The 22,368-nt window shown below is 43.4% G+C and overlaps 1 long non-coding RNA gene and 1 other non-coding gene across 3 annotated transcripts in view; one reads left to right on the forward strand and one right to left on the reverse strand.

The window, feature by feature from the left end:
- LOC128932047 (uncharacterized) overlaps nt 1-22,368 on the forward strand; it is a 130,849-nt gene that overhangs the window by 18,107 nt on the left and 90,374 nt on the right. The window lies entirely within an intron of this gene.
- LOC118154212 (U6 spliceosomal RNA) lies at nt 14,352-14,458 on the reverse strand. Its single transcript, XR_004744103.1, has one exon. It is a non-coding gene; the product is annotated as a U6 spliceosomal RNA (small nuclear RNA).

Genomic DNA, 22,368 nt, shown 5'->3' on the forward strand with positions numbered 1-22,368 from the left:
CACTCAAATCTCATGTCGAATTGTAGTCCCCATAATTCCTGCATGTTGAGCAAGGGACCTGTGAGAAGTGATTGGATCACAGGGGCAGCTTCCCCATGCTGTTCTAGTGATAATGAGGGAGTTCTCAGGAGAGCTGATTGTTTTAAAAGTGCTTTGAAGTGCCCCCTTTGCAGCATTCTCTCTCCAGCCACCATGTGACGAAGGTACTTGCTTCCCCTTCGCCTTCCGCCATAACTGTGTTTCCTGAGGCCTCTCCAGCCATGGGAAACTGTGAGTCTATTAAACCCCTTTCCTTTATAAATTACCCAGTTTCAGGTATTTCTTTCTAGCAGTGTGAAAACAGACTAATACTCCATTCTATGAACATGTGTTCGTTGGGAAGAGTGACAGTTTCTAAGTCTACTGAACCCCAACTTACGTGACATGTTCTGCTAAACAGTCACATGCGGCATCTCGGTTAACCTTGCGGGATGGGTACTGCTGTTATTGCTACGTTCAGAGGCATCTGCACTGAGGCTCAAAGATGTGAAATAACATTCTGTGGGTCACAAAGCTAACAGGTGGTGGGGCTGGTTTTTTAACTGAGGCGGGCTTATCGCAAAGCCCATGCTCTTAAATGTTGGTACCCGAAGGCCTCTCTGGATGGTCTTTCCTCACAGGGCCCCTTCTCAGAGGCTGGATATTAACTTCCCATGTCAATTTCTTAGGTGAATGATGGTATATCAATATTTCAATTTGTATAAAATAGATTTCCAATGCTATTAACTTTACTCTGTGACCCAAGCTGAAGCATGGTAGTCACTGCACTCCAGGTCCCTGCATCCTGTCTCCCGCGTAGCTGGGACTACAGGCGTGCACCACCACGTGCAGCTGTTTTTTTGTGTGTTTGTGTAGAGATGAGGTTCTACCATATTAGCCAGGCTGGTCTCAAACTCCTGGCCTCAAGTGATCCTCCTGCTTCTGCCTTCCAAACTGCTGGGAATACAGATGTGAGCCACTGTGCCTAGTAGTGATTAATTTCTTTATGTTAAAAGCGAAATCAAATTTATTAAGAAAGTAAAGGAATGGCTACTCCAAAGGCAGGGTGGCCTCAAGGGCTGCTGGTTGGTTATTTTTATGGTTTATTTCTTGACGATATGCTAAGTAAGAAATGAATTATTCATGAATTTTCCAAGAAAAGGGCAAACAATTCCTAGAACTGAGGGTTACTCTTCTTTTTGGACCACGTAGGGTAACTTCTGGATGTTGCCATGGCATGTAAGCTGTCATGGCGCTGGTGGGAGTGTCTTTAGCAGGCCAATGTATTATAATTAGCATATAATGAGCAGTGAGGATGACCAGAGGTCACTTTCATCCCCATCTTGCTTTTGATGGGTTTTGGCCAGTTCTTTACCACATCCTGTTTATCAGCCGCCTCTTTGTGGCCTGTATCTTGTACCAACCTCCTGTCTCATCCCATGGCTAAGAATGCCTAACCACCTGGGAATGTGGCCCAGCAGGTCTCAGCCTCATTTTACCCAGCTCATATTCAAGATGGAGTCGCTGTGGTTGGAACCCCTGCCCTTTTACAAGGGGATTCTTAATCCTAACAGTTGTAGAGGGATGAAGGTCCATCTTCTGTTGCTTCTTTAGGTTGAATAGGGGCTATGATATTCCTGCCTAACTATTAGGGTCTCTCATATCCAGGTAGAGGAGATCAGTCCAGAAAGCGTTGGTATGCTGAAGGCTGTTCATAACTCCGAAATTTTGACAAAAGGTGATATCCAAAGTCAGCCAGTTGGTGCTGCAGTCTCTTTCCTTTGGGCCAGGCTTCTCTCCAGCATTGTCCCTCTGTGGTTTGCTAGGAAGAGGTTACTGGAAAGGGATCCTGATGTAGACTCCAAAGGAGGGTTCTTGGATCTGGTGCAACAAAGAATTCAGGGAGAGTCCATAGAGTAAAGCAAAAGCAAGTTTATTAACAAAGTAAAGGAAGGCCGGGCGCAATGGCTCACGCCTGTAATCCCAGCACTTTGAAGTCTGAGGCGTGAGCCACCACACCTGGCCCTGCATATATCTTAAACATTTTATTTGTAGGTTAAAAAAAATCTATCTATCTATCTGTCTGTCTGTCTGTCTGTCTGTCTGTCTGTCTCTCTGTCTGTCTGTCTATCTAGTTGTCTATCATTTATCAGTCTATCATCTGTCAACTGGGATCATCTCCCAGGGGACATTTGACAATCTCTGGACACATTTTTAGTTGTCACAACTGGAAACTGGCTACTGAGTCGTTTGCTAGGTGGAGGCCAGGGATGGAGCTATACATTCTACAATACCCAGGGCAGCCCCAAACACACGTTACCAGCGTCAGATGTCAGTGGTGCTTACGGTTAAGAAACTGTCATCTGTCTATTTTGTGAGTGAAGTCTTTTCCCCATGGATTGTCCTACTGGCATAGCAGTATTTTGGTCAGTAGCAGAGGAGACTCTGTTAAGCGTGTGAGGGGTTGGTCCATGTTCTCTGGGTGTTTGCTCCAAGCCCTGGGAAGAGCAGCTTCCCTCGAGAGGCAGCATCCCTTGACTTTCACAGAGCCCACAACATGATGGTGCAGGGCCCTTGACTGTGGCTCAGGCTCTTAGAGGTCTCTTAGAGAGACTTGGTGTCCCAAAGGAGGTATCTTCTGGGGAGAGACCAAGAAGGCCTGAAAGAAAACCCAGGATTACATTTAAATAAATGTCAAGAACTGGCAAAACTCACATCTGGTGACAGAACTCAGGGGTGTTGTTGCTGGGGCTGGGGAGAGGATTGAGTGGAGGGCCACAAGGGACATTTTGGGGATTATTTCTGGCACAATGAGCCTGAGTGATGGAGGACTTTTTTCCCCCAGGACGTTTTATTCTTTAAAAAACAAGGCACAACTATAGCTGCAGTATCCCCTCTCTTTTTTTTTTTTTGAGACAGGGTCTCGCCCTGTTGCCCAGGCTGGAGTGCAGTGGTGCAATCACAGCTCACTGTAGCCTCAGTCTCCTGGGCTCAAGTGATCCTCCCCTCTTAGCCTCCTAAGCAGCTGGGACTACAGGCATGTGCCACCATGCTTGGCTAATTTTTTTTATTATTTATTTTTGGTAGAGACAGGGTCTCACTATGTTGCCCAGGCTGGTCTCCAACTCCTGGGCTCAAGAGAGCCTCCTGCCTTGACCTCCCAAAGTGCTGGGATTATAGTTGTGAGCCACAGTGCCCAGCCATTAGAAGCCCCATGATATCCTGCTCCAGCCCTAGCTCATTCCCCTTTCTCTCTTTCCAGAGGCAGCCAATGTCCAGAAATTGATAAGTATCTTTCACATCCATGTCTTTGTATTTTTTCAAGCAGTGTAGTTGTGTGTGTGTGTGTGTGTGTGTGTTGTGTGTTTTCATTTTTTTTTTATTGCAGTAAAACATACATAACATAAAACTTACCATCTTAACAATTTTGGCATATTAAGTACATTAAGTAATTTAATTACTCACCTTATTAAGTAATTAGATAAATAATTTAGTATATTAGGTCTTCAGCATTTTAAGTACAGCAATATTAAGTACATTCATATTGCAGTGCAGCCGTCACCACCATCCACCTCCAGAATGCCTTTCATCTTGCAAAACTGAAACTCAATACTCATTAAGCAATAATACCTCCATTCCCCCAGCTCCTGACAACCACCATTCTACTTTCTGTTTTAATGAATTTTGCTATTCTAGAGACTTCATGTAAGTGGAATCATACAGTATTTGTCTTTTTGCGTTTGGTTTATTTCACTTAGCTTACTGTCCTCAAGGTTTATCCATGTTTTAACATGTGTCAGAATTTCTTTCCTTTTTAAGGCTGAATAATGTTCCATTTTTGTGTGTGTCTGTAAACACACACACACACATCACACACACACATATGCTGCGTTTACCACATTTTGTTTATTTGTCCTCTCATCAATGGACACGTGGGTTTCTTCTACCTTTTCACCTATTCACGTGGCTACCGTGAATAATGTTGCTGTGAACATGGGTGTATTTCTCTTTGGGATATGGCTTTGAAATCTTCTGGGTATAGATCCAGAAGTGTAATTGCTAGATCATAAGGTAATTTTATGCTTAATTTTTTGAGGAACTGCCATATTGTTTTCCACAGTGGCTGTCTCATATAACACTCCTTCCAACAGTATACACAGGCTCTGATTTCCCTATATCCTTACCAACATTTGTTTTTTTCTCTCTCTCTCCTTTTTTTTTTTTTGACATGGAGTCTTGCTGTGTCATCCAGGCTGGAGTACAGTGGCTCATTGCAACCTCTGCCTCCGGGGTTCAAATGATTCTCCTGCCTCAGCCTCCCGTGTAACTGGGATTACTGTCACGCACCACCATGCCAGCTAATTTTTGTATTTTTAGTAGAGATGGGGTTTACCATGTTGGCCAGTTTGGTCTCAAACCTCTGACCTCAGGTGAAGTGCTGGGATTACAGGCCTGAGCCACCACGTTTGGCCTCTCTCCCCGTTTTTAACAGTAGCTATTCTAATGGGTGTGAGGTGGTGTCTCGTGGTTTTAATTTGCACTTCCCTAATGATTAACGATGATGAGCATCTTTTCATGGGCTTATTGGCCATTTGTATATCTTCTTTGGAGAAATGTCTACTCAAGTCCTTTGTTTATTTTTAGATTGGGTTATGTATTTTTGTTGCTGAGTAGTGTGTTTTTAAACATTACACTTAAAGTACCACACTGTGCATATTTTTCTGAATTTTCTTTTTCACTTAATATTCTTTTTTTATTTTTTGAGACAGAGTCTCGCTTTGTCATCCAGGCTGGAGTGCAGTGGTGTGATCTTGGTTCACTGCAACCTCCTCCTCCTGGGTTCAAATGATCCTCCTGCCTCAGCCTCCCTGTAGTTGGGATTATAGGTATGCACCACTATGCCCAGCTAATTTTTGTATTTTTAGTAGAGACAGGGTTTCACCATGCTGGCCAGGCGGGTCTCAAGCTCCTGACCTCAAGTGATCTGCCAGCCATGGCCTCCTAAAGTACTGGGATTACAGGTGTGAGCCACTGCACCTGGACCCATTCAATATTCTTTATCTACTTAATTGATTTTAACTGCTGTATAATACTCTATTGTGTTGCATACTTCTCTTCTCCAGTGTTCTATTACTGGACATTTAGGTGGTTTCCAGTTGTTCAGTACGGCACTGCTTCAGTGAACATCACGACTTGTTTGTGTATATTTATTTTTTAACCAGTCATAATATTGTTTTTCAGTTGGTTCTCTTGCGTTCTCCAGAAGGACAATATTATCACAAACTGAAAACAATAATACTTTTGTTGCTTTCTTTCCTATAGTTATGATTCACGTCTATTTCTGGTCTGGTACATTGCTCAGAAATTTCAGAACAGTAGTAAACAGCAGTGGGAACAGGGACTATCCTTGTTCTGTTCTTGACATGAATGAAGTTGCCCCCTGAATTTCACTGTTAAGGATGAGTTCGGCTTTTGGTTTGAAATGCTAATTTTTATTTATCATCTTGAGGTATTATTTTTTATTTGAATATATTAAATGAATTTTATAGGCTAATTTAAATATTATTATAGTATGTGTTTTTCTTCTACAAATTATTAAAGACTTCTAGTATTGAAACAGCCTTGCAGTTTTTTGATGTATTATTCTCCTGATCTATTGCAGGATTATGTTAGCTTGTATCTTTTTAGTATTTTTGTCTGTATAACATATTCAGTGTGATTGGCCTGTTTTTGTTGTTGTTGACTATCTTTTAAGTCAGTTACAAGGTTTTTCTTTCCTAATAGGACATTATTAAGATATAATTTACATACAGCAAATTGCACACACCTTAAGTGTACAGCTTGATGAATTCTGACAAATACATGCACCTCCGTCACCATCATCCAGATCAAGATACAGCACATTTTCATGGTCCCATAACATTCCCTGTGACCCCTCCAGTCCATCTTCCATCCACACCCCAGCAACCAATTCCCTGATTTCTATCCTCAGAGATTAGTTTGGTCAGTCCTGTCCTTGAACTTGTTCTATATATGATCATATAGTTTATACTCCTCTGTATCTGGTTTCTTTCATTCAACATAATGTTTTTATTAAAAAATTACAAAAATTTTCTTTCACTTTTTTTTTTTTTTGGAGATAGAGTCTTAATATGTTACCCAGCCTGGAGTGCACTGGCTGTTCACTGATGTGATCACAGCTCACTGCAGCCTCAAACTTCTGGGCCTAAGTCATCCTCTAGCCTCAGCCTCCTGAGTAGGCAACTTCCGGGTGCCTGGGAACATAATGCTTTTGAGATTCATACAAATCCTTCTATCACTAGTTTCGCTAGCTTTGTAAAATGAACTGATAAGATTTACAACTTTTGACCAGATATGGTGACTCATGCCTGTAATCCCAGCATTTTGGGAGTCTGAGGCAGGAGGATCACTTGAGCCCAGGAGATTGAGGCTTCAGTGAGCCATGATGGTGCCCTGCATTCCAGCGTGGGTGACAGAATGAGACCCTATTTCAAAAACAAAAAGATTAATATCTTTTTCTTTTCATGCCCTAAAACAGCTAATGTTACAAAAGTTATTTGTTCTGTGAAAGGTGAAGTAACTCACCTGTGAAATCATCTGAGGCTATAACCATTTTAAGAGGCAATACTTTAATGACTTTCTTTGAATTTTTCTTTTATTATTGTTCTTTTCAGATAGTCTACTTTTTGTTGAAGCAATTTTTAAATGTTATTTTCTTGCAGAAAATAATCCATTTCACTGTAGTTTTGAAATTATAAGTATATAATTGTATGTAGAGTCCTCTTAGAGTTTTAAGACCTATAGTTTCCCTTTTGGCATTTATAACATTTGCATTTCTTTTTTTTTTTTTTTTTTAGGGAGGAAGGCAGGAAGGGAGGGAAGGAGGAAGGGAGGGAGGAAGGAAGGGATGAAGGAAGGAAGGAAGGGAGGAAGAGGGGAAGGAGGGAAGGGAAGGAAGGAAATCAAGCAATGAGAGAGACATTGCCGACCTGGATCTAGAGGTTTACAAGTTGATTTCTTTTTTTGAGAGAAGGAAAGAAAAAAAAAAACGAGTAAAGGAGAGGAAGAAAGAGGAAGAGAAATAGGGAGGGTGAACAGAAATATTGCTTTATTCTGAAAAAAAATGGGTATTAATAATGGCCAATCAATGTTTCATTTAAACCTATGAGTAGGTGTGATGTGGTATTGACAAGAATGTATACTTTGTGTATTTGTAGTGGAGAGCTCTATAAATATTTATTAAGTTTACTTGTTCCAGATCTGAGTTCGAGTCCTTGATATCCTTATTAATTTTCTGTCTCATTGAATCTAAGTCTCTATGTATCTGGGTGTTAGGATCGTTAGCTCTTGTTGTTGCATTGATCCTTTTACCACTATATCTTTGTTGCTTTAAAATCTATTTTATCCGATATGAGAATTGCAACTCCTGCTTTTTATGTATTTATTTATTTATTTATTTTTGCTCTCCATTTGGTTGGTAAATCTTTCTCCATCCCTTTGTTTTCGGTCTTTGTGTATCCTTGCATGTGAAACAGGTCTGGATGTAACATGCCGTTGAGTTTTGACTGTGTCTTTTGATTGGGGGATTTAGTCGATTTAAATTTAGGGTTACTGCCATTTGATGTTGACTGGCTGTTTTATCCATTTGTTGATGTAAATTCTTCTTTATGTTGGTGCTCTTTATTTTTTGGTATATTTTTAGAAGGGCTGATACTGGTTGTTTCTTTCTGTGTGTAATGCTTCTTTGAGAAGCTCTTGTAAAGCAGGCCTGGTGGTAATAAAATCTCTGAGTTCTTGCTTGTTCATAAAAGATTTTATTTTTCCTTCAGTTGTGAAGCTTAGTTTGGCTGGATATGAAATTCTTGGCTGAAGGTTCTGTTCTTTGAGGATGTTGAATATTGGCCCCCACTCTCTTCTGGCTTGTAGAGTTTCTACTGAGAGATCTGCTGTAAGTCTGATTGGCTTGCCTTTGTGGGTAACCTGACCTTTCTCTCTGGCTGCCCTTAGTATTTTCTCCTTCGTTTCAACCCTGGTGAATCTAACAATTATGTGCCTTGGGGTTGCTCTTCTTAAGGAATATCTTTGTGGTGTTATCTGTATTACCTGGGGTTGAATATTTGCTAGTTCAGGAAAATTTTCCTGAATAATATCCTGAAGGGTATTTTCCATCTTGGATTCATTCTCTCCGTCACATTCAGGTACGCCTATCAAACGTAAATTTGGTCTTTTCACATAGTCCCACATTTCTTAGAGACTTTGCTCATTCCTTTTGATCCTTTTCTCTCTAATCTCGTCTTCTTGTTTTATTTCATTAAGTTGGACTTTGACCTCTGATATCCTTTCTTCTGCTTGAACAATTCGAGTGTTTAAACCTGTGCATACTTCTTGGAGTTCCTGTATTGTATTCTTCAGTTCCATTAATTCACTTATTTTCCTCTCTAAGTTGTCTATTCTCAATAGGATTTCGTCAAACCTTTTTTCAAAGTTCTTAGTTTCTTTACATTGGGCTACAACATGTTCTTTTAACTCACAGAAGTTTCTTATTATCCATTCCCTGAAGCATGATTCTGTTATTAAGATGCGCTCGTTCTCCATCAAGCCTTGTTCCATTGTTGATGTGGAACTGTGATCATCTTTAGAGGGAGAGGCTTTCTGATTTTGAGTATTCTCAGCCTTTTTATGCTGGTTTCTTCCCATCATTGTAAATTTATCCTCCTGTCGTCTTTGAAATTACCTACTTTCAGATTAGGTCTCTTGAGTGGACGTCCAAGTTGTTAGTTCCCAGGGTCAGAACAGCGGCGTTAAGATTGATGGTGCTTTTCTGCCCAGGATTCTCCTGTCTGGCTTCCTTCTTGTGTCCGTAATAGGCGACTCTGCCTTCCTGGGGCTCCAAACCTCGGTCAGAAGGGGAACCAGTCTCGTTTACTCTGCGCTGAGAACTGCCGCATCGAGGTGCTGTCACAACCGCTGCGCTGGCCTCAGGAGTCGTGCTGGGGACCCGTGTGGGTCCTCCAAACCTCGGTCAGAAGGGGAGCCAGCCTTGTTTACTCTGCTCCATGAGCTACCGGGCTGAGGTGCCGCCAAAACCACTGCGCCGGCCACAAGAGTCGGGCTGGCAACCCGTGTGGCTCCTCCACTGGGAATCTTCTGCTCCATGAGTGACCAGAATTTGTCTGAAAGTGTGGCGTCCTGCAATCCCGAGATGTTAGTGATCGGCCATCTTGGATCGTTCCCTTTTTTTTTTTTTTTTTTTGAGACAAAGTCTCACTCTGTCACCCAGGCTGGAGTTCAGTGGCACAATCTCAGCTCACTGCAACCTCTACCTCTTGGGTTCGAGATTCTCTGCCTCAGCCTCCCAATTAGCTGGGACTATAAGTGCACCATCACACCTGGCTAATTTTTGCATTTTTTGTAGAGATGGGGTTTTGCCATGTTGGCCAGGCTGGTCTTGAACTCCTGGCCTCAAGTGATCCACCCACCTTGGCCTCCCAAAGTGCTGGAATTACAGGTGTGAAACACCACACCTGGCCTATTTGTGTTTCTTCTAATGGTAGTAGCAAAGCTTTTTTATGAACCAACTCTAAAAATAATTTATTAATCCTGTCTTTCTGATTGTTTAGATTACTACTCATTAATGTTTGCTTTTAACTACGTTTTACAGCTTTCTTCCTCGGTTGTTTTGATTTTTTATTAAAACAAAATTAGTTAAATGAAAGTTTATTTTACCTATTTTTATTCTTTTTTGATTACCCATAAAGGGCTTTTAAGGCTACAGATTTGCCTATCAATCAGCTTTGTCTCATCCCATAAGATTTCTTATATGTTTTCTCTTTTCCATTGTTTTTAGTCTGTTTGCAGTTTTGATTTTTGATCTTTAGCTCAAATATTATCCAGGAGAGCACGTAAAAATATCTAAGTGATTCGGTTGTTTAGTTTGTGTGATAGGAAAGAAGCGTCTATTTAGAATTCCCCATGACTTCTAGGGACGGTGGTTCCTGTCTCTGTATCTTCCTTTGCCTTTTACACAGCAGTGAGAAGTGTAGGTATAGGAACTTTAGGGGAGCTCAGTCTGAGTCCAATTAGTCTGCATAAAAAAGGGAGCAAGGCTGATGCCTCTTCAGAGCCATCAGGGAGATGTGAGAGGGGAAGGGTGCAGGTGACTGTGGCTGAGACACAGAAACTCACAGAACTCATAAGTAAATGGGCCTGGTTGGAGTTGGAATGTGGGTAGGATGGGAGCTGGCTGAGAGTTAATTTTGGAGTAGCATATTGGAATGAGCGAGATTTAACTACTTTACTTGTATCGACTAACCTGTGGACAGTGAGGAATCGTTCAGGGTTTCTTGCATGTAAGTGACATGATTGAGATTTATTCTCAATGTTAAAATCCCACTCACCTCCCAGAATGCTGGTAGCCAGTCAGAAGATGGAAAGATTCTTTTTTGGAGCATATGACAAGCCCAAAGGTAGAGTCCTAGAGACATTGATGTTGGAGTCTTTTCAACAAAATGTCCTGTTCAGATCTCCTTGTGTGACTCTTAGTTGGAAAGCTCAGAGGTCCCAGTCAATTTTTAGTGTCTCAGTGTTTAATATGAGCAGAAAACCAAAGGTCACTTGATATTTAAGAAAAGCCTCTACGATGAAGGACAGAGACCCAAAGAAGCAAAGAAAAAAAGCAGCCCAGAGGTAGACTATGCAAGGAGAAGAAATCTTAAGAGCATTAACATTCTCAGAGATACAATAGAAAGATAGAGCATTCATGAAACAAGTAAGGAGTGCTGATGAAAAGAACACACAAAATTCAGAGAATAATAAAACACCATAAGCTCAAAGAAACTAAAAGCAAAAAATGCTCAAACCTGAAAAATTCACTGGAAGGATTGAATGATAAAGTTGAGTTAATATCTCAGAAAGAAAGTGATACCTACAAAGAAATGGAAAATGAGAGAAAAAGATTTAAAAATTTAGAGAAACAGACTGGGGGGTCCAACATCCAAAAAACATGAGTTTGAGAATGAGAGGACACAGAAAATGAAAGGGCAAACATCATCAAAGAAATAATTTAAGGAAAATTCCTAGAACTGAAGGATGTGGAATTCTAGATTGATGAGACCCATCAAATGCTCAACAAAACTGACCTATACCTTTGGAAAGAGATTCTGGTTTACTTAGAACATAATAAATGCTGCATTCTCATCTGGCTCTGTCACTAATTCACCAGGAAGCCTTGGGCAGTGACTCGTTGCTCCCTGCCTCAGTTTCTTCTTCTGTTAAACAAGGAGGGGTCTCATACTTTCCCAAGTGCCATGCCGCCAGGATCCTCGCTATTCTCTGGAGAGTACAAATTAACTTTAATGCCAAAGTTGGAAAATACAAGTTAACTTGTGATTTGCATGTTGCCAGAATGGATATGAAAGGACTTCCGGCTGCATCTGATAACAGAGTGGACCGGTGTAATGTCAAAGAAATGGATATTCCTATAATGAGAGAATGTCGTGTAGAAATGTAGGATCCTAATTTTTAAAGTATTTTAGATTTGGTTGGGAGAACAATATGTCACTTACAAAATAAGAAGGAGGAAAAAACAAACTATTTATTTTTTATTTTTTTGAGACGGAGTTTCGCTCGTTTCCCAGGCTCGAGTGCAATGGCGCGATCTCGGCTCACTGCAACCTCCGCCTCTTGGGTTCAGGCAATTCTCCTGCCTCAGCTTCCTGAGTAGCTGGGATAACAGGCATGCACCACCATGCCCAGCTAATTTTTTGTATTTTTAGTAGAGACGGGGTTTCACCATGTTGACCATGATGGTCTTGATCTCTTGACCTCGTGATGCACCTGCCTTGGCCTCCCAAAGTGCTGGGATTACAGGCTTGAGCCACCACGCCCGGCCCCAAAACGAACAATTTAATATATTTTTTAGAGCTGTACAGTTTACAAAGTGCTGTAGCCTATGTGTGATAAACTATCTAAATTAATCTTTTTTTCTCCACGCCCGGCCCCAAAACGAACAATTTAATATATTTTTTAGAGCTGTACAGTTTACAAAGTGCTGTAGCCTATGTGTGATAAACTATCTAAATTAATCTTTTTTTCTGGAACAATATGAATATATCAATTAATCTTAATAATGCAAGCAAGGCATTATGACTTCCATTTTGCACATGAGAAAGAGGCTCAGAGAGGTTAAGCAAATTGTCCAAGTTCATAGAGTTTGCAGGTGGCAGAGCTGGGATTTAAATGGCGGCCTCTGATTCTCTTGGCCTGTCCCTTATCATCACCTCGAGGTCACAAGATGGTTGAAGGAAGAAGGAGAAAAGGTGGAAAACAAAGGGCAAAAAAGAATGTGTGCCAGCTCTGCCTTTCGTGACATCGCTCTGAAGTCCACCCAGCAGTCTCTTCTTAAGTATCACTTGCCAGTACGTGGCCACCTCTCTTGGCAGAGGAAGCTGGGAAATGCAGCGTTTTAATTGGACTGCTTCCTTGGGTGAAACCAAAGCTCTGTTAAGAAGAAAGATTTGAGTTGGCAGCCAGGAGTCTCTATGAAAGCTGGGAACAAAAGCAGCTAAGGTGTCCCTTTTTTTGGCTAGCTAGAAGCTGTTTACATGGATAGTTGTTTTTTCCTTTTTCCTTGGATTTGGATAATGTGGATTATTTTCATGCAGTAGAATCAGATTTTCAATATGGTGCATGTATTTAATATTTAAATACAGGGAGTTCATTGGCTTTTTCTGTCCTCAGACAAGATTTTTATGATGGTCCCAAATCCTGTTAAGATTTAGTCTGAATTGTTCTGCTAAATAGCACTCAGTGTTTTCAGCTCCCTGAAAGTGGTTACGCATAGTTTTCTAGGCGTTTCTTTCTGTGCCCTCTTCCTCAGGACCATTTCCACTCTGTCCTCTTCCCCACTTTCCCATTCTCTTTCTCCACCAGTTCAATTGTTGTCACTGCTTACTGAAATTGAGCTCATGGAATGCCAGAGAGAATCTCTAGTTCAACCAGCTCATGTTACAGACAGGGAAGGGAAGGGCCAGAAAGTCAGGGAGATCTTTGGCAAGGACTAAAGCCCTCTGTCTCTACTCAGTATTCTTGAAGGAAGGTCAGTGATTCTTATTGCCAGGAGGAAAGACAGAGAGTGAAGGGACTGAAGTGGGAAAGAGACTGGGGATATTCGAAGAAAGAAGAGGAGGCTGGCATGGCTGCAGTGCAGCAAGTGAGGCTGAGAGTGGCTTGAGCCAAAGCTAGAAGGGTCCTCAGGACCATGGGAAGCCAAGGCATGCAGGTAATGCTGAGGATATGGGTGTATTGGCTTCTGAAGGATATCAGCTGGGAAATGGTGTAATTTAGCTTAAAATCTTAAAGAGTGCTTATGCCTGCTTCATACATACTGGGGAGGGCAAGAACACAAAAGAGGAGAAGAATGAGGGCCACTGCAGTTGTCCTGGTGGAGATAACAAAGGCTTGAACTAACGTAGAGGCAGTCAGGTTAGAGGATGAGCAGATTGACATAGCGTATGTTGTCAGGCTTGGATGACAGGTTTGGGGATGGGATCATGGAAGAGGGGAAAGGGAAAGAATCTGGGGGTTCTGTCTTGTATAAATAAGTAGATGAAAGAGCCCTTCGTGGAATTAGGGAGCACTGGAGGAGGAGAGTATTGGAGTGGAAGATCCAAAATTCACTTTTGTGCTGAAGTTTCTGCAGTACATTCTCATGGAGATGTCAGTAAGGCAGCTAGATGGATATTCTTCTGTGATATTTCTAATTGGCTATTGTTATATATTGGAAAACTATTGCTTCATACAAATATACTTTTTGTTTTTTGAGATGGTCTCACTCTGTTGCCCAGGCTGGAGTACAGTGGTGGGAACATGGTTCACTGCAGCCTCAACCTCCTGGGCTCAAGTGATCCTCAAATCTGCCTGGCTAATTAAAAAAAAACAAAAACAAAAACTTTTTTTGTGTGTAGAGATAGGGGTCTCACTATGTTGCCCAAGCTGGCCTCAAACTCCTGGGTTCAAGCAATCCTCCTGCTTCAGCCTTCCAAAGTATTGGGATTATAGGCATGAACCATTGAGTCCAGCTGCAAATATACTTTGTATTAGACCATTTTACTGGCCTCTCTGATTAGTTTGAATAGCTTTTCTGTGACTTTTTTTGGTGTTCTGATATATAATTATATTGTCTGCTAATAATGATAAACATGCTTCTTCTTTCCAACCATTTTATCCCTTATTATTTTTCTTGTTCTATCACATTGGCTATAGTAGAGGTCCTTTTACAGTTAGCTTTTTAAAACAATATATAATTTTTTATAAAAAATATGGAATGCTTCATGAATTCGCATGTCATCATTGTGTAGGGGCCATGCTAATCTTCTCTGTATTGTTCCAATTTTAGTATATGTGTTGCCAAAGTGAGCACTACAGTTAGTTTTAATGGTGAAAATAATATTGATATTTGAGCAGCTGAGAGGAAGATGGTTTTGAGATAAAGCTTCAAGGCAGTGTGTACAGCTCAGAAATTATCACAGAAGTTTAGATGTGGTATGATAATGCCTTTGAATAAGGTGATATCTTAGCTCCTGCTGCTATAACACATATCACTGACTGGGTAATTTATAGTAAGCAGAAGTTTATTGGCTCATGGTTCTGGAGGCTGGGAAGTCCAAGATCAAGGGGCGGCATTTGACAAGGCCCTTCTTGCTGTGTCATCCTATGGTGGGAGGGCAAAGAGAGGGTGAGAGGGTGAGCGAATGGTCAAACTCTTGGCCTCAAGCCCTTAAATTCATTCATGAAGGAGAAGTCTTCGTGACCTAAACACCTCCCATGAGGGCCCCCCTCCTGACACTGTTGCATTGAGGATTCTGTTTCCACACATGCTTTTTGAGAGACACAGTCAAACCACAGCATAACTGAAGACATAAAAAGAGATATAAATACCAACGCTCTTACCCTCATACTCATAGCCAGAAGAATGGTCTCGCCATAAAACATGATCACAATGCTTCAAACCTGAACTATGGTGGTCAAATTGACAGGAAACTATGAATATCTAAACAGTAAGTGTTAGGTTGGATAGAGTGTGTTCATTTGAAAAAGAGAACAGAGAAGAAATTTATTGTCAGTCTCAGTTTATGAACAGCTGTAAAAAGGTAGGATCAAAAGAAATAGGTAAATTAAAAAAAATATATATGTCCATGGTTGAAACTTAATCTTCTTCCAAAATATCCTGTAACAACTATAATTTATGTAATGGTAGTGTACATGTAATTTATTACTTGGTTTCCTCAACACCTCAGTGATATGGGTAGTAATTCACATTTATCCACAATTTGACATTTTTTAACATGCTTTGCTTACCTCATTTGATGTTTACATTCCCAGGGCTTACTCCCTTGCAATTAAGGCTCCAATAAAAATCAATCTGCTTTTAGTTCTTTGAATGCAATATCATGCATTCTCTCCACTAAGCCTTTGTTCCTGTGGCCCACATTGTGATGCCTGTTTCTCCTTCACAACCCAGTTCAGACCCAAGGAAAGGCCTCTGTTCCATTGCCGGAAGGGAGAGGTGAGTGTAGCCAGCAAGGTCTTGAAGGAATCTAAGCCAGTTAGCAGGTATAGCACAACTCAAATATGCTGCTGTATTTGACACTGCACCGCCTACTGGCCTAAGCTTTGCTGAGCTCTCTTGCTTTAGGGAAAAAAAGAAAAAGAGAGTCCTCTTTAGCTAGCTGCATTTCCTTTTTCCATTTCCAGAGTGTACCAGGGAGGTATACATGTAATTGACCATGGGCTCATCTTGACCCGTCACTCTTCTGGGACAGATGCCAAATCATGCATCTCACGATGCTAGAGCTTCATGGGGGTGAAGCAGGGCTGGGTGCTGTCTAAGAGCTCAAGAGTGTCCAGAGCTCCAGGTCTGGACAGTCTGAGGCCCTCTTGCTGGGGACTAGCATTTTGGGAACAATGAAATACACTTGGCAGGATCTGAAACTTTCTGCAGTTAGGATTGGTTGGGTGGAAGGGGATCAAGCCTTGGAGATCCCCAATCCAAGATCTATAAGGACAGATTCCTAGACCCTTTCTGCTTATCTGCATCATAAGTGTTTGCCACTCTGCTGTGCAGGCCCCAAGTTGTCTCTGCTGTCAGGCTGCAAGATCATTGTGGAAACAGGCTGAGCCTATTCCGTCTCGCTCAGTCACAGGGCCTTGTCTGGTGCCTGGCACACAGAGGGCCGCAGCAAGTGTTGGTTGATTTGAAACCAGAGTTGAACCTCCTGCCTCAGCGTCTGTCATTGCTCCATAGCCAGTCACGTGGCTGCCTAAAGGAGAAGAAGATAAAACAATCCCAGGTGACTTTGTGGGTTAAAAAGGTTTTAAAGCTCCTGCTTTAGAAGCTCAAGTAAAACTTTCGTCCTGTGTTGACTGGATAAAGCATTCTGTTAGCCAGCCGTGGCCTCGCCTGGAACTGGGGGCAGGGGAGAAGGGAGAGCCATGTTGTCACTTTAATTGCATTGGCATAAATATTTGATATTCAATAAATTAGATCTGGAGCAAGGAAAACATTCTTGCAAATGGATTTTTTACCTGGAGCCTAGCCCCATTAGCAGAGGAGTAGAGGGCAGCCTGCCCCAGGGCCAGTAATTAACTCAAGTGGAGCAGAACTAAGCACTTTTGACAGCCTTCCTAGTCTGGAATTAACTGTCATCTTGGAGGAGAAAGAAAGTGCACTGTCACATTACGGCTTATGAGAGGTTCTCCAGGGCTGCCAGCCCCCTTAGTTTCCTGATGTCTCCGAAGTGTTTTTTTCATCATTAGAGACAAGTTTAAAAGCAGCTAACGATGTATTTTATATCCACGTACCTGAATCACAGATTTCACAAAAAGAGAAGACATTAGCGTGGTAATTCAATTTTTTTTTCCTTTTGGCAGTTGTAATGAAACAAGATACAGTGGATGCTGTTAGAAGTCACAACGCTGTGATATCTGAAGATAGTACAAGCTGGATTTTTTTTTCTCCTCTCTGTATCAGTACTTGCCTGTAATGAGCATAGCTTAGCCACTGTCTGTCTGTGCTGTCTCCCCCGCCCCCACCCAGTGTTTATGAAAGTAGCAATTGCTTCGGAGAAAAGGCAAAACTGTTGGAGCCTGAAGCCCTTCTAGAAGCCACTGCTTGTCTTGTTTTGTGGAAACTGATACAGTGGAAATTGGAGTTGTGCCAGGTCTGGTCTTGCTGATGTCTGTGCAGGCCATTTTTTATAAGGTTGCGGATCTCAGCCAGACTCTCAGCTAGGTTGGGTGTGTGGATGGGGTCTCCAGCAATGCTCAGCTGGTTGTGGATCTCAGCCAGACTCTCAGCTAGGTTGGGTGTGAGGATGGGGTCTCCAGAAATGCTCAGCTGGTTGCGGATCTCAGCCAGACTCTCAGCTAGGCTGGGTGTGAGGATGGGGTCTCCAGCAGTGCTCAGCTGGTTGTGGATCTCAGCCAGACTCTCAGCTAGGTTGGGTGTGTGGATGGTGTCTCCAGCAATGCTCAGCTGGTTGCGGATCTCAGCCAGACTCTCAGCTAGGCTGGGTGTGAGGATGGGGTCTCCAGCAATGCTCAGCTGGTTGCGGATCTCAGCCAGACTCTCAGCTAGGTTGGGTGTGAGGACGGGGTCTCCAGCAATGCTCAGCTGGTTGCGGATCTCAGCCAGACTCTCAGCTAGGCTGGGTGTGAGGACGGGGTCTCCAGCAATACTCAGCTGGTTGCGGATCTCAGCCAGACTCTCAGCTAGGTTGGGTGTGAGGATGGGGTCTCCAGCAATGCTCAGCTGGTTGCGGATCTCAGCCAGACTCTCAGCTGGGCTGGGTGTAAGGACGGGGTCTCCAGCAATGCTCAGCTGGTTGCGGATCTCAGCCAGACTCTCAGCTAGGTTGGGTGTGAGGATGGGGTCTCCAGCAATGCTCAGCTGGTTGCGGATCTCAGCCAGACTCTCAGCTGGGCTGGGTGTAAGGATGGGGTCTCCAGCAATGCTCAGCTGGCTTCGGAAGGAAGGTCTGCCTGTGCACTTGTGTGTATTGAGAGGGGAGAGTTGTGTAGCCTGGTACACAGATCGTGAATATCTGCTCCTCCTATGTTTTCTGCCTACTTCCACAGCAGTAAAACCACGACTCACCGCCTTTATCACTCAGCCTGAACACTGCTTCCTTCATGCCCTACAGCGAATGGGAGCTGGGATCTCCCTTGATTTCCCCTTTCTGCCATCTTAAGCACAGTGGCTCGAGGCTGACCCTCCTCTTAGAACTTGACCCTTTGCCTCTGTCTGGCACCGCTCCTGGCACAGTGTTAAGTCTGAAGATGCAATCATGTTTCTTCTCTGCTTGAAAGTCTCCTTGAGCTGGGCATGATGGCTCACGCCTGTAATCCCAGCAGTTTGGGAGGCTGAGGCGGGTGGATCACCTGAGGTTGGGAGTTTGAGACCAGCCTGACCAACATGGAGAAATTCTGTGTCTACTAAAAATACAAAAAATTAGCCAGGCATGGTGGCACGTGCCTGTAATGCCAGTGACTTGGGAGGCTGAGGCAGGAGAATCGCTTGAACCTGGGAGGCAGAGGTTGCAGTGAGCTGAGATTGTGCCATTGCACTCCAGACTGGGCAACAATAGCAAAACTGTCTCAAAAAAAAAAAAAAAGGAAGTCTCTTTGGCTTTGGCTTTCTTCTTGATGCCCCAGCAGGGGCCCCAAACCTTGGCTGCTCATTAGAATCTTGGAGACTCAGCCTGGCTGGACCAAAGTCCACAAAGTTGATGCCCAGGCAGTGCTGATGACAACCCATGGAATCAAGCCCTGGAATCTTAGCCTAACATCTTAACCTCAATGGCCTCCTCCCCTTTGGCCCCAGAAAACATGGGGCTCGACCGCAACCCTGAACTGTGCACCTTCCCCTCAACTCTTCCCCTGGTTCACATCCACTTATCCTTTAAGACCCAGTGAAATGTCACCTCCTCTCTGAAGCCTTCCCTAACTTCTCTAGGCAGAATTATGGTCATTCATTCATTTGCCCAATCTCATTCAGCAAATACTTGCAGGACACCTGCAGGTACCACGTCTTGTGCAGGGTTCTGAAGATGACTTAGCAGCGAAAGCACAGATGCCAGGAGCTTCTCCGCTAGTGGGGAATACAGAGGAGACAGGAGCAGAGCAGACAGAATCAGGGAAGGCTTCCTAGAGATCAGGGTAATCTGAAGGGTGCATATGAGACATAGGAGTGAGGGTGGGGAGGGGGAAGACTTTGGGTAGGGAGAAAATGTGTTAGAGGATAAGAAGGGTGAGAGCAAGGTGTAAACAGGCCAGATTGCAGCCATTTCTCCACAGCGTGTGGTGTGTCTCTAGTGGGAGAGTGCTCAGTAGGTTTTTATTTTTTATCTATTTATTTATTTTTTTTAAAGAGTGGGTCTTGCTGTGTTGTCCAGGCTAGAGCGCAGTGGTGTAGTCATAGCTCACTGAAGCCTCCAATTCTTGGGCTCAAGTGATCCTCCTGCTTCAGTGGCCTAAGTGGCTGGCTCTACAGGAATGTACCACTGCACCTGGCTAATTTTAAAATTTTTTATAAAGACAGGGACTCACTATTTTGCCCAGTTGGTCTTGAGCTCTTGGCCTCAATGGATCCTCTGCCTTTGGCCTCCCAAAGTGCTAGAATTACAGGCATGGGCTGCTGCACCCAGCCTCAGTAGGTGTTGTTGGTGAAGTGCAAGTCAAAACTAGAGGGCCAGCTGTGGGGCAGTGGTGGACATTGAAGTGGACAATGTCAGGGACGGGACAGGATATGCTGTCTATTAAATTATAGGTGATGGGGTGTCCTTGCACTTTAAAAATATACACATAAGTTTAGGGCTCTGTGAGGCTAGTAGTAGTATTTCCATTTCATACAGGTGGAATTTGAGGTTCCAAACAGCTAACTGACATGCCCATGATCATTCAGTGAGTAAGGGGCAGAGCTGGGATTTGAACCCAGGCAGGGTTGCTCTGGAGCCTGCACCTTTAACCCAGACTATATCATGCAGCCACAGCCTGAGCTGGCTTCTCACCAGAGCTGGTCATTCTCTTTCACCCCCTCCAACCAGCCCACGCCTGGCTCAGGGCTGACTCCTGGTGTCTGTGGGACATTTGAATGTTCAGCGATGATGTTCAAGAGGGAAACAAAAGTTTTGAAAAGGGAGTTCAGAGCCCTCTGAGAGCATGACCTCAGATCCTGTGGAAGACTGCCAGCTGTTGGAGAGATGCACGAGCAGTCAGCTGCCCTCCTGAGGGCCAGGCCTGGGGACAGCACAAGTCGGCAGCCCCTTGTTGCTGCTAGGCTCCCAAATGCTTGGGGAGCATTTTCTGTGCTCTGTTCATATGGCACAGTGGCTCATGCCTGTAATCCCAGCACTTTGGGAGGTGAAGGCAGATGGGTCACCTGAGGTCAGGAGTTCAAGACCAGCTTGGCCAACATGGTAAAACCACATCTTTACTAAAAATGCAAAAATTTGTTGGGTGTGGTGGCGGGCACATGTAATCTCAGCTACCTGGGAGGCTGAGGTATGAGAATCACTTGAACCTGGGAGATGGAGTTTTCAGTGAGCTGAGATTGCGGGTGACAGATTGAGACTCGGTCTCAAAAAAAAAAAAAAAAAAAAAAGAGAGAGAGAGATCATTGACACAGCAAAATGCACAGATCCAAGAGTTCAGCTTAATTCCTTTTTTTAAAAAAACAGTTTAAAAAAAATTTGAGATAATTTGTAAAAATATTGTGAAAGTAGCACAGAGTCCCCATATACTGTGCACTTAGTTTTCTTAACGTTAACACCTTGCATTACCCTAACACAATTATTAGCATTAAGAGGACAGGGGTGGTGGCTCACACCTGTAATCCCAGCACTTTGGGAGGCTAAGGCAGGAGCACCGCTTGAGCCCAGAAGTTCAAAACCAGCCTGAGCAACATGGCAAGACCCCATCTCTATAAAAAATACAAAAATTAGCTAGGCTTGGTGGCATGTGCCTGTAGTCCCAGCTACTAGGGAGGCTGAGGTGGGAGAATCGCTTGAGTCCTGGTGGTCAAGGCTTCAGTGAGCCAAAAATCATGCCGCTGAACTCCAGCCTGGGCAACAGAGTGAGACCCTGTCTTAACAAAACAAAAAACAAATGAATAGCATTGGTGCTGACTATGTACAGAATGCCAGGCCTGGCTGGGATTTCATCCACTTTTCCATTCATATCTTCTTCTGTTCCAAGACCTCATGCAGAATCTCACATTTCATTCAGGTGCATTCACATGGCACTCAGACGCATTCACATGGCATTCAGACGCATTCACATGGCACTCAGACGCATTCACATGGCACTCAGGCGCATTCACATGGCACTCAGGCGCATTCACATTGCCCTCAGGCGCATTCACATTGCCCTCGGGTGCATTCACATGGCACTCGGGTGCGTTCACATGGCACTCAGGCGCATTCACATGGCACTCAGGCGCATTCACATGGCACTCAGGCGCATTCACATTGCCCTCAGGCGCGTTCACATGGCACTCGGGTGCGTTCACATGGCCCTCGGGTGCGTTCACATGGCATTCAGGTGCATTTACATGGCATTCAGTTGTTGGGTCTCTGGACTGTCTCAGTGTTTCTTTGTTTTTACTGACCTGATCAGTTTTGAGAAGTACTGGTCAAATATTTTGTAGACTGTCCTTCAATTTGGGTTTCTCTGTCATGCTGCTCATGATTAGACTGGCGGTAGCTATTTGGGTTTCTCTGTCGTTCTGCTCATGATTAGACTGGCAGTAGCTATTTGGGTTTCTCTGTCATTCTGCTCATGATTAGACTGGTGGTAGCTATTTGGGGATGAATACTCACATCACACAGGGGCACATGACTTATCCCTGGTGATCAATGCCATTTTTTTAAGTGCATATAGTCGGGCACCGTGGTTCACGCCTGTAAATCCCAGCACTTTGGGAGGCCGAGGTGGGTGGATCATTTGAGGTCAGGAGTTCAAGACCAGCCTGGCCAATATGGTGAAACCCCATTTCTACTAAAAATACAAAAATTAGCCAGTCATGGTGGTGCATACTTGTAATCCCAGCTACTCGGAAGGCTGAGGCAGGAGAATTGCTTGAACCCAAGAAGGGGAGGTTGCAGTCAGCCGAGATTGCACCACTGCACTTAAGCCTGGGGGACAGAGCCAGACTCCATCAAATAAGTAAACAAACAAACAAATGAATAAATAAATACATAAAGTGCATATGCCCATTTACCACTACCCAGATCTAGATATAGAACATTTTCCGATTTCCTAAAAGTTCCCTTG

Source organism: Callithrix jacchus, chromosome 5 (assembly GCF_049354715.1).
Source record: "Callithrix jacchus isolate 240 chromosome 5, calJac240_pri, whole genome shotgun sequence".
Taxonomy (NCBI): Eukaryota; Metazoa; Chordata; class Mammalia; order Primates; family Cebidae; genus Callithrix; species Callithrix jacchus.